Raw genomic sequence first — 13,545 nt, 5'->3', positions numbered from 1 at the left:
CAGGAGGCAGAGGTTGTGGTGAGCCGAGATTGCACCATTGCACTCCAGCCTGGGCCACAAGAGCAAAACTCCGTCTCAAGAAAAATACAATAAAATAAAAATAAAAAAACACAAAACTGGGATGTGTCCCTGTCTTTTAGGCAGATATACTTTACCATTACTAAAATTGAGCTTCAGAAACATTAAGCATGCTACACAAACTTAGCTGGAAATGAATACTGAAATGGAAGTTTGAATCCAAGATGATTTCTTTTCAATCCCATGCTAATGCCGTTAACTCCTATAGACCCTTCTCAGGTGCAGCCAGAGAGACACTAGCCCACTGATGGATGGACAGATGTGGGCAGGGTCCGTGTCACTAAACCACCCACCACTGCCACAGCTGCCTACAACAGACACATCAGATGACACTCCAGGCAAATAAATGATTTTCACTGAGGACTTACTGGTTTTAGTAATAGGTCCTGGTGTAGAGAAGTCCCTCAACCTATTGTGCAATGAGTTTTGAGAAGCGGGTAAGCTGTATGTTTTGTGGTTTTGTTTCATAAATGCATCTACAGGAAGACCAATATTGACTGAATGAAGCTTTCATTTAAAGGGCTAAAATATGCTTTGTGTTCTTATATGTGGATACTACTTTAAACGTAATGACTATTTATTGTATCATAGCTTGTGATGTATTCTGCTCATGGCTTTTAAGGTAAATTGTGCCATGATCCACTGCCATTCTAATTGCTTTAACAAGTCATTACCACACTACTGTTACATCTAAATTATGCATACAGACAGGTAGACTTATTTTACATATGTGAACTAACTAGTTGTCAAAGCAAATGCAGATTGTATTCTGCAAGTAAAGTCTTTTTCTCTCTGAAATTTCTAGGGATGTTCTTTAAGTGAAATTCATATTCAAACTGAAGATTTTAGTTGCAAGAACTGAGTGCAGATTAAAGTCTTTTTGTGATTCAAACATAGTCAAGAGTACAACTGTGATATTTCATGGAAGTTATGCAATAAAATGTCTCTAACCTGTGAACAAATCTATCAAGCAGACGGCACAGTACTGAATTTGAAACCAGAAATACTGGGTTTTTATATAAATGCTTCATAGATTTGTTTTATGATAAAGGGCACATAACTCTCCTAAACCTCACACCACCTCTTGAATAGGGATAATAAGTCCACATCAATGCTGATGCCTTAGCTGTTATTAAACTCTTACAGTATGATGTAAAGTGAAAGTACAATGTAAGATCATTCCTAGGCCAACTTTGACCAGTTTTATATAGAAACATGTGCCAACTTTTCTGTTTGCAAGGATAATATCAAACCAAACACCAGAAAGTTATATCTTTGATGCAGTTTTTCAAAATCATACACATAATACACAAACCAAAGACAAATGATGAATATTATGTCAGAAAATATAAAGTCTTCCCCTTTCTTCTTTTGCCAAGAAAGTCCAATATTTTTACCATTTTTATGCACACAATCAACTTTATTTAAGCTGGAAGTTAATGTCTCATTGTTTCCATTGTTCTAAATAAACACCTTTTCCCTTGAGTATTGTTCTAAAAATTTTGAAGTTGTGTGAAAAATTTTGTTCTGATTTTTCACATTTGTGCTAATGATATGTGAAAAGGAATACAGATGGTATTTAATTATGAACAGGAAAAGATGTTAAATATCATTAGTCATTACAAATTTGCAAATTAAGACCACAATGACTAACACATATATATCAGAATAGCTAAAATAAAAATAAATCATCAAACGCTGGGAAGCATGAGTAACAACTGGAGCTTTCACACATGACTGGTGGGAATGTAAAATCGTACAGCTATGCCAAAAAGGAGTATAGTAGTTTCTTGAGAAATTAAAGGAATCTGAGTCCCCAGGCCTGCAGTCTGGGCCAAGGTCACTGGCCCTGGATCAATCAGGATGGGGTTCAGGGGCCTTCCTGGGGCCATCCAGTGTCCAAGGTGCCCTTTGGTGGTCTCTTCTGCCCCTCAGCCCCTGAGCACGTCCCTCTCTCCCTCCAATCCTCCCTGTCACGGGACATCTGTCACAGAGCCATGCCCTACCTCCTGCTTTCTGGAGATGCCAACTGCCTGGGGAGCTCTTAGCCCTGCCCTCCCCATCTCTGGGTCCTGACCAAGGTGCTCTAATGGACACCCCCGACCCAGGTCTCAGAGAGCTGCCAGCACCCTGGGTCCCTGAAGCTGAGATCCAGCAAGACACATGTGGCCTGAGAGTCCCACTCTCTGGCTGGCAGAACCCAGAGGTGGGAGCACACTGGAGTGTCCTTCAGGGTGTCTTCACCCCATGAGAGGGCTGGGGGCTTTGGGGGTTTGCAGCTGGCAGGAGTCAGGGCCCAGTCCCCTAACTCTGATGCGTCCTTGGTCAAATCCTGTGCCTCAGCCTGCACGGCCTATTGCGGTCACCAGGTGAATGTGTTCCCTTAGTCTGGGAGCCCCAAGTAGGCAGCACCCCCTGCCAACGACTTCAGGGCACCTGGAAGTGGAGGCTGAGAGGTCTCCCACTTCGCAGAGCTGGGCTCTGGCCCAGAGGCCTTCTCCTTGGCTTAGGTGGTCTCTCGGGCTCCTGGGGCTGCAGATCAGGGACAGAAACAGGCAGCTCTGCTCTGCTATGCCTACAGAGAGGTGCCCAGTGAATGCAGGTTCCAGACAAAAGGTGGAGCCTGGCATCCTGCCCTGCGTGGGCTCCAGCCTGCTGCCATCTGGGGAAACTGAGTCATGGCGAGGCTCAAGGATGTTTCTCAGACCACACCAGTCCCTGAAGGTCCCCTGACCTCCCAATCTTGACGGACAGTGAGAAGAGGTTCCCAGGCCACCTGCAATAGGTTCTGGCTCGGCCTGGGTTGGGGTAAGTCTCCCGGCTGCTGTCCTCAAAGCCCCATCAGGAGGCTGTGTCAGACCAGGCACACCGTGGTGACAGCAGCATGGACTGAGGATTCTGGCCATGGGAGAGGTCAGGACCAGGGGAGGTCAGGTCCAGGAGGAGGGCACTGGCCGGCAAATGGTGGTGCTGGAGAGACCTGGGCGGGGTGGTGGGAATGGCCCAGGAGGAGCCCCGGCTCCTTTGGCTGGAGTGAGGGTGCGGGCTGTGGTGGGAGAGGAGGTGAAGGTGGAAGGAACAGGGGCCCAGTGGCCTGTGCTGTAGGAAGGGCATGGACTTCCTAGCGAGGACTTTCTGGTGCGGCGTTCTCAGGGAAGAGGAGGCTGGAGGGGCTGGGGTCCCCATGAGTGCATGCGCCAGGCAGGCGGAGGGGAGGCCGAGTCAGGAGCCGCAGGCTTCTCACCGCCAGACCAAAGCCGCCCTCCACTGGCTGCGTGGGGAATCGCGCCTAGGCTGGGGCTCCCCTGGCCCCAGGTGTGGGGGACGCCGATGTGTCCTGGGGCGCTTACTGCCCATCCAGCCTCCGCCAGGCAGCATGGCCCTGGGTGCCTTTCAGGGCAGCCTCCACAGCACAGGACCTGCCTCCGCCCTGTGGGGCAGATTTGGGCATCTGACTCTGGACACTTACCCAGAGGCTGAATTCAACTCCCCAGGGAAAAGCACACTCAGACTCCCTCCCTCCCCGCTGTGCCCAGCCTGAGGGGACCCTGGCTGGGACTTGGGAGGAGAAGGCCAGAGGCCAGGGCATGGCTCTCAGGCACTAGGTCCAGGAGAAAAGGGAGTGGAGTCCCTGCAGGAACTGCCTCAGACTGCCCCTGAGGGGGCCTGGCCTGGGACCCTCCCTGTGCTACCAGGCTGCTGTTGGGGCCAGGAGGGCAGGGAGAGCAGCCACCTGTACGGCATCAAGTAACACTATCACTCAGCACACCCAACACCCACACAACAACCACAGCCCTCTGCCCTGAGGGGGCAGGTGGGCAGAGCCTCCTCTGTCTTGTTCACCCTGAGCGCGGAGCTCTGCACAGGACAGGATCAGAGAGCAAACCAGGAACAAATGGATGAATCAACGAAGGGGCCAGGGCAGGAGGTCCCCACCCACACCCTGAACCCTAAGGGTGGGACACAGAGGCTGGAGATGGGCTGGCCCTGGGATCCTCTAAGTGACAGGAACCCTTGGCCACTGTTGATTGCCCTGAGGTGGGGCTGGGGCTGCCTGGCCCTTTAAGAGGGCAATTCTGCCCGCCGCCCTGAATGCCCCCTCCCCTAGCCACTGGAGAAGAGACCCCGTTTCTTGGCAACAGGAAGCTCTTGGTTTACTGTGTCACCCAAGCGACTGGGAGCCACGTCCTGCTCTGGGACTGAGCCCTTGGAGCTGCCCCGCTGACTGCACTGGGCTGACCGCAGCAAGCTGACCACACACACTCCTCACTCCCCTGGCCCTGGTGGGTGGCAGACACCATGGTGCACACGGATGTGCTCCTACCAGAGCCGGCCCCGCAGACAGTGCCGCCCTGCGAGCTGCCCTGCAAAGAGTACGATGTGGTCTGCAAAACGGGCGCCTACACGTCCTCCGGCCTGGCCACCGCCAGCTGGAGGTGGGGTTCCAGAACTGCTATGCTCGCTACCACCAGGCCTTCGCCGACTGCAACCAGTCGGAGCGGGAGCTGCAGGGGCACGAGAGCCAGCAGCTGGCCGCAGAGACCCAGGCGCTGGCGCAGCGGACGCAGCAAGTCTCCACGTGCAGTGTGGGCGAGCGACTGCAGGACATGCACAGCTGGAAGTCAGAGCTGCAGCGCGAGGTGGAGGCGCTGGCTGCGGAGACCGATCTGCTGCTGGCCCAGAAGCAACGCCTGGAGCACGCCCTGGATGCCACGGAGGCGCCCTTCTCCATCACCACTGACAACCTGCAGTGCAGCCACGGCCGCCAGCATGCCAACCTCATGCGCGACCATGTGGAGACAGAGCTGCTGAAGGTGTCAGCAGACTTGGGTGGCCAGGACTTGTGGGTGCAGAGAGGAGGAGCCCCCGGCAGTTCATGTGGACAAGCCACGTGGCTGCTGCAAGCACACGGGAGACCAGCCCTCTGTGCGTGAGACCCCTGAGTCCCGAAATCTGGCCCCTTAGTGACAGGAGGCAGTTTTGCCCCAGAAGGCCCCTGACTTCTAAGCAGCTGTTTCTCCTCTCCTCCTCCAATCCCTTTGAGTCCTGGCACAGTCATCCTGACCCTGGGCTCCCCAGAGATGCTCCCTGGTTGGGACAGTTGCTCCCGAGGTGGAAACCCAGGTCTGGGCCAGCACTGCGGGTGTGGACAGGTAGGGTGGGGTGGGCTGGGAGCCACTGCTCCCATTCATCCTATACAGAGCCAGGGACACGAAGATCTGCACCCACAGGTCCCCTTCTCCATGTCGCCTGTAACTCCCCAATCCAGCCCAGCTTGTCTATGGGGCAACCCCATAGGGTGAGAGAGTAACTCAGTCCTGGCCCTGATGCTGGCTCTGGAGAATTCCCTGAGCTCTCAGGGCCTGGGACCTCCGTGAGAACCACTACAGGCCTGTAGACATTTGTGAAAGATGTGGGGTGGGAGCAGCTGGTCTGCCATACCCCCAAGCTCAGGCAAGAAAACTTGAGTCCCTCCCTCCCCTCATGCTTTCCCTCCTCCCTCCCTTCCCCTTCTGCAGGCCCAACCCCCTGCACCCTCTCAGTGCCTCAAGAACTGCTGCAGCTCTCGCAAACCCTCTGCCCTCAACAAGGGCGCCTGCCAAGTGATGGAGACACTGACAGTGCAGGAAGAGGCAAACCCAGGGACAGAGGGGTGCAGGACTCGGGCCCTGGCACACAAGGAGGTAGCTGGTGGTCGAGGCAAAGACCCCAATCACATGGAAAAAAGGCTTGTTCCTACACACAGAAAATTAAACGGGCCAGGCAGTAAGAAGAAACACAGGGTCTTCCTCCTGTTCTTGGTGTGAGGATGGCCTTTCCCAACACAGAGCCCTGAGGGGCAGCCTGGGCGGGCATCTGGGCCCCCAGAGTTTGGGTCCTCAGGGGCTGTCCAGAGGCCAGGGGCAGGCCAACGTTCCTGGGTGCATTGAGTGAGCAGCAGTGATGACTCTTGAAGCCTGGGGCGTGGGAACTGCCACTGAGGGACCTTCCCAGCAGCCCATAGAAGGCCCTGGAGGAAAACACCCCACTTACAACGCACCAAGGAGAATGCCCAAAAGCCCAAGATAAACCCAGTGAGAAAGCAGAACTTGCACAGTCAGAGCTCAGGCCCGGCATTCAACTCCTTCTGGTTGCTCAGGTGTTGACCAAGGCCTGCAGCAGCTGGGCCTCCTGGGATCCTCACCAAGGACAGGCTCTGGTGCTCAGGGCGTCTCCTCCCTCAGTAAGCTGAGCTCATCTGGAACATTCAGCAGCTGCTGAAGAGAGCCATAGTGCAAGCAGTGAGCCAGATCCGGTGGGTTGAGGGCTGCCCAAGGGATGACTCCTGACCCCACCCACGGCTGGTCTTGGGGCAAGGCATTGAACGACAGAACCCTGAAGCTCAGAGCCGGCAGGGGATGCCCCAGGTCACAGTGGGAGCACAGGGCTGGGTGGGGGAGGTTCCGGCCCAGCCTGAGTTTGCGTGGCCAAAGCCCAGTGCCACAACTGATCTGCAGCCTCCCAGCATGGGCGGCAGCCCTTGGTCACTGCTGAGCACGAGGACAGCCGGCCCAGAGCTCCCTCCTGAAGCGGGCATGAAGGCCTAGCCTGCAGCATGGAGGGTCCCCAGCGGGGCCCTCCCTGGCCACACACCAAAGCCCTGCCCCACCCCGCCCCAGACTGAACCGGGAGCACACGGAGATATGCAAGATGGACTGGTCGGACAAGGTGGAGGCCTACAACCTCGACGAGACCTGCGGGCGCCACCACAGCCAGAGCACCGAGGTGCAGGCTCATCTGGCACTCCACCACCTTCCAAGAGAGGGGGGCCCCAGCTCTGCCCCCGTGCTTGCCCTGGCTGTGGTCTCGCCTCCCTCTGCCTGGGGGCCCCAGCGGCGCTGCTTCCCCTAGCCTGGCCCGGAGGCCCTCGCCCCCGAGGGCACTTGGGCAACTGTCTGCCCCTGGCATGAGTAAGCGAGCAAGACCTCCTCAAGTGCCCAGCGCGTGCACAGCCTGGTTGCCCGTAGACAGGACAGGGTGGGGTGGGGTCAGCCCCAGGCGCCGGCAGGATTGCATTTCCACCCAAGGCCAGCAGAGGGAGCGCGACCACCGCCCACTTGAGCGCGGCAAACTCCTGGGTGCGAGAAGCGGACGCGGGCGCTGGGTACTAGGGAAGGGGGGCTGCGGGGGACGGAGGTGCTGCAGAGGGGGCCTCGGGGGCAGTGGTGCTGGGAACGGGGTTGCGGGGGCAGGAGGGGACTAAGTGCCCGGGGTGGGTAGGGTGTGGGAGGACTCAGGGGAGTTGTGGGAGGGGGGCACTCGGAGGCAGGCAGCTTGGGGGACTGGGCTTCGTGGGTCTGCACGGGGTGCATTGGAGTCCATGCAGTTCCTCCAGGAGCATGGGGCACAGACAGGGAATGGGGGCGTGGCAGGGCCCCCAGCCTTTGGCAGAGACTCCCCGACCCTCCCCTGGCTGTCTCCCACCCCGCAGCGCTTCCACCCCTGAGACCTGGACCAAGTTCACGCAGGACAATCTGTGCCGCGCCCAGCGCGAGCGCCTGGACTCGGCCAACCTGTGGGTGCTGGTGGACTGCAGCCTTCACGACACCTCCGAGGACATGGGACTCCAGTGTAACGCCGTGAACCTGGCCTTCGGGCGCCGCTGTGAGGAGCTGGAGGACGCGCGGCACAAGCTGCAGCACCACCTGCACAAAATGGGGCACCCTCAACCCCGAAGACGGCTCCCGCTCCTGCCCACCACTGTGCCCCCTCTCATCACCTGGCATGGGCCCTCAACACCTTTCTCCTCTGTCCCACTTATCCCGAAGGACCCCAGAAGCAAGTGTCACCTCTCCGAAAACCTATGTAAAACCTGGTGACACTGGGTATGATCGCAGGGTGTTGCAAACCCCATGACTGAGCAGGAGGAGCTGTGGGAAGGATGGAGGCAGGAGGTGGTCTGGGGAGCATTGACCGCCCGGGAGGTCCCCAAGAGTCCTGGCCTGGCAGGCAGGGCTCTGACTCTAGGGCCTCAGCGTGGCCTTTACCACCTCTGAGTCCCCAGTTCTTGAGCAGGATTTAGGTCCTGGTGACCACCAAGGATGGGGGTTCTTGGAAGAGAGCTAAGAAAAAACAGGCTGCCTGACTCTCCAGAGCCCGCTGGGGGCCCCGGTCTCTCTCCTGTCTTCACCCTCAGCCCTCAGGGACTCTCCTGTGTGTCCCAGCTACTCTCCAACCATGCCCAGATTTCAGCCGGAGTCAGTTCCAGGCACCCAGGTATCACCACCAAACTCAGCAGTTTCGCTGAGTTACTCCCCAGTCTCTCTCATGTCTTCACCCCCAGCCCCATGGGACTCTCCTGTCTGTCCCAGCTACTCTCCCACCACGCCCAGATTTCAGCGGGAGTCAGCCTCCCACACTCCGGAATCACCTACAGACTCACAGACTTCACTGAGGTCCTCCCTGGTCTCTCTCAGGTCTTTGCCCTCAGCCCACAGGGACTCTTGTGTCTCTTTCAGCTACTCTCAAAACTTCGCTAGATTCCAGCTGGAGTCAGTTCCAGGCACCCACGATACACCACCGAACTCACGAATTTCACTGACTTACTCCCCAGTCTCCCTCATGTTCTCACCCCCAGCCCTCAGGGACTCTTCTGTCTCTCTCAGCTACTCTCCGACCATCTCCAGATTTCACCTGGAGTCAGCTTCCCGCACCCAGGAATCACCTACAAACTCACGGACCTTACTGCAACCCTCCCCCATTTCTTTCACCTCTTCGCCCCCTGCCTTCAGGGACTCTCCTGGGTCTCCCAGCTTCTCTCCAGCCTTCCCCAGATTTCTGCCACAGTCAGCCCCAGGCACCCAGGACAACCCTAGACACTCACAGGCCTCACGAGACTATCTCCCTATGACCTGTACCTACACAGCGATGGCTCCCACGCATCCCTCAGTGACCCCAAACCCATCTCCACTTACACTCAGACACTCCCAGGGCCTGACAGCTACTCCCCGTTATTGTCCTTCAGTTCGAAGCCCTGGCCAATCTACTAGCCCACATGACGCAGTTACCTGGCCATTTCTCCACGGTTCCCGTGACGGCCCCACACCCAGCCGCACAAGAGCCCCTCCTGCATTCCGTCCTCACACGCAGGCCTGTCCATCTACTTGCTACTGTCACACTCTTGCCAGCAGAAGAGGCCCCTGTAATGGCCGATATCACCACCCAGTCTATCCTCACCCCATAGCTGTGCAGCGGGACCCTCCTGCTGGCCCACGTGGCTGCCAGAGCCCATGCTGGCACGACGCTCCAGCAGGTCGGCGTCCCTGCGGGCCACGCTACCGGTGACATGGCTAGCATGACCCTCCTTCCTGGCAGTGACACTGTTGATGTGAACCCCAGTTTCACATCTGTCATTTGTAAATAGGACCATTTTCCCTTTTCGCTCTCCCTTCCTTTCACAGGGCTTTTCATTCTCTCTGTTTCTGCCTCCGTTTCAGATATTTACTCACCTTTTTCTCTCTCACTATGTCTGCCGTGGTCTCCATGAGAGTGCGCCACATAAGATTCCGCCATTAAAAGTCATGAATTGAATGGCTTTTAGTATACCTGTGGTTGTGCACATTCAATTTTAATTCGCAATCCATTGTAGAACGTCTTATCACCCCTGACCAGAGAAAAACCCTATAGACAGTCACTCCTCATTCTGTCTCAAACCCTCTCCCTGACCCTCAGCCCTAGGTAGCAACTACCTAGTGCGATCAATCCCATATGCATAGATTTCCATATTGTGGACATTTCCTATAAAAGGAATTGCACAATAGGTGAGCTGTTAGGACTGACATAACACGTAGCACAATATTTTCAAGATTCATCCACATTGTAGGCTTACCCACAGGGGGAAACCATTTTTTGGGGGGGTTTTAGTAACACCGGTGTTTTCTCCTTCCTTTCGTCCTTCTTTCCTTCCTTCCTTCCTCTTATTTCTCTCTTACTCCTTCTGCCCTCTCTCTTTCATATGCCTTAGGTGCATCCCACATTCTGCGTTTCTTTGGGGAAATCCTCGACAGGTGCAGGAAAATTGTGTTATTGTAACTATTTACCGCTATCTCTCTTTCACGGCTCTCCATCAGTTGTGAACATCTATTGGTTTATCCCAAGTCACTAAGCATACTTTTATTAGGTACACCTGTTTTTCCTTATACAGCTGTTTCTGGAGTATAAGGTCGCATACTCATAAACCCAGTGTAACTCAGAAACGCATCTAATATTCCAATAAACCCGTCATAACGTTGAAAAATCATAAATCAAACCATCATAAGTCACAGTTTTTCCGTGGATATGGGCGCATCAATTCCAATTTATTCAGTAATGCTGTACACCATTAACAATGGCAGACTGATTGGGAGTGGATATTGATAGCATTATAAAAGTCAGTCATTAGAGGGCTACTTCTTTAACCTGACTGAAGAACTGATCTAATGGCTTTAGTACAGTGCATGATTATGTGAGATGTTTTGAGACAGAATAGTACATTTGTGAATGAAATTTGATGGCTTTTTTTCACTTAGTAGGAACCATTGTGTGTGGAAAAGTGAGAAAATTGCTTTCTGCTGTAGAGTCTGGCATTCATTGTAGATTTAAGCTTATTTTTCTGTGAGCAAATCTTATTCAATAAAATACTACCCTTTATACTAAAAAACAAAAACAGTGGTGATGTGTGGTCATTATCCTCAGCAAACTAATCCAGGGAAAGAAAACCAAACGCCACATTCTCACTTATAATGGGAGCTGAAAAATGAGATCACATGGACACAGGAAGGAGAACAACACACACTGGGGCCTTTCGGGAGGCAGAGCGTTAAGAAAAACAGCTACTGCATGCTGGGCTTAATACCTAGGTGATGGTTTGACAGGTGCAGCAAACCACCATGGCACACGTTTACCTTAGTAACAAATCTGCACATCCTGCACATATACCCCAGAACTTAGAAACGAAACGAAACAAAAGAAAACGAAAAAGCAATAGCAAAACGCTAAAGGCAAAACAAAGTTTCAAACTCAGAACGTGACAGACCAATGTTTGGTTCAAATCTTGGTTCTCAACCCAGGTGCCATAAGGTCAGGATAAAGAATTTGATTACATATTGTAAATAAGACATGCAGCAAATGACCAGAAAGATTATTCTCAACGTATGTGTGTCTTCTAATTCAATGGTGACGCTATCTACCGAGATATAGCATTAGATTCCAAAGGGCCGAGTCCCGCCAGAGATGCCTCCCACACTAAGAACAATGGGGGCCCTACGTTGTTTTACCTGTGCTTCTCAGCAACTGGCTATAAATCAGGTTGCCACCACTCCCAGATTTAGTTGATATTTCACATTGATATTTCACGTACAGTATATAATATACAATTGGTGTACTTTGACATTTTATGTACAGTACATAATATATATATGGTGTACTTTGATATTTTATGTACAGCATATAATATATATTTGTTGTACTTTGGTATTTTATGTACAGTATATAATATACATTTGGTGTACTTTGATATATTATGTACAGTATATAATATATATTTGGTGTACTTTAATATTTTATCTACAGTATATAATATATAGATTGTGTAGTTTGATATTTTATGTACACTATATAATACATGTTTGGTGTACTTTGATATTTTATGTACAGTATATAATATATATTTAGAGTACTTGGATATATTATGTACAGTATATAATATACATTTGGTGAACTTTGCTATTTTATATACAGTATATAATATATATTTGGTGTACTTTGATATTTTATGTACAGTATATAATACATATTTGCTATACTTTGATATACTATATACAGTATATAATATACATTTGGTGTACTTTATTTTATGTACAGTATGTAATATATATTTGGTGTGCTTTGATAGTTTAAGTACAGTATGTAATATATATTTGGTGTACTTTGATATTTTATGTACAGTATATAACATATATTTTGTGTAGTTTGATATTTTATGTAGAGTATACAATACATATTTGCTGTACTTTGATATTTTATGTACAGTAAGTAATATATATTTGGTGTACTTTGGTATTTTATGTACAGTATATAATATATATTTGGTGTAATTTGATATTTTATGTACAGTATATAAGATACATTTGGTGTAATTTGATATTTTATGTACAGCATATAACATATATTTGGTGTACTTTGATATTTTATGTGCAGTATATAATATATATTTGGTATACTTTTGTATTTTATGTAAAGTATTTTATAAATATTTGGTGTAGTTTGATATCTTAATGTACAGTATATAATATATATTTGGTGTACCTTGATATTTTATATACGGTATAAAATATAAATTTGTTGTACTTTGATACTTTATTTGCAGTATGTAATATATATTTGGTGTACTTTGATATTTTATGTGCACTGTATAATATATATTTGGTGTACTTTGATATTTTATGTGCTGTATATAAAATATATTTGCTGTACAGTGATATTTTATGTACAGAATATAATATATATTTGGTGTACTTTAATATTTTATGTACAGAATATAATATTCATTTGGTGTATTTTGATATTTTATGTACACTATATAATATTTAGTTCATGTACTTTGGCATTTTATGTACAGTATATAATATATATGGTGTACTTTGATATTTTATGTACTGTATATAATATATATTGGTTTTACTTTGATATTTTACGTACAGTATTTAATATATATTTGCTGTAGTTTGATATTTTATGTGCCCTATATAATATATATTTGGTGTACTTTCATATTTTATGTTCAGTTTATAATATATAATTGGTGTACTTTGATATTTTATGTACAGTATATAATATAAATTTTGTGTACTTTGAAAATTTATCTAAATTATATAATATATATTTGGTGCACTTTGATATTTTATATACAGTATATAATATATATTTGGTGTACTTTGATATTTTATGTACAGTATATAATAAATATTTTGTGCACTTTGATAATTTATATAAGGTATATAATATATATTTCGTGTACTTTTATATTTTATATACAGTATATAATATATATTTTGTGTACTTTGATATTTTATATATAGTACATAATATATATTTGGTGTGCTTTGATATTTAATGTACACTATATAATATATATTTGGTGTAGTTTGATATCTTATGTACAATATACAGTAAATATTTTTTTACTTTGATAATTTTTATAAATTTTATAATATATATTTTGTGTACATTGATATTTTATGTACAGTATATAATGCATATTTTGGGTACTTTGATATTTTATATACAGTATATAATATATATTTGGTGTACTTTGATATTTTTTTACAGTACATTATATATATTTGGTGTAATATGATATTTTATGTACAGTGTATTATATGTGGTGTACTTTGATATTTTATATACAGTATATAATATATATTTGGTGTACTATGATATTTAATGAAG

At 48.7% G+C, this 13,545-nt stretch overlaps 1 pseudogene; it reads left to right on the top strand.

Annotated features, from left to right (window-relative positions):
* Positions 1-2,124: 2,124 nt before the first annotated feature.
* On the top strand, positions 2,125-7,691 carry LOC134809246 (tektin-4-like; annotated as a pseudogene).
* Positions 7,692-13,545: the final 5,854 nt, after the last annotated feature.

This window comes from Pan troglodytes, chromosome 22 (genome assembly GCF_028858775.2).
Source record: "Pan troglodytes isolate AG18354 chromosome 22, NHGRI_mPanTro3-v2.0_pri, whole genome shotgun sequence".
NCBI lineage: Eukaryota > Metazoa > Chordata > Mammalia > Primates > Hominidae > Pan > Pan troglodytes.
The sequence above is the reverse complement of the archived record's forward strand: the minus strand, read 5'-3'. Positions and strand labels throughout refer to the sequence as shown.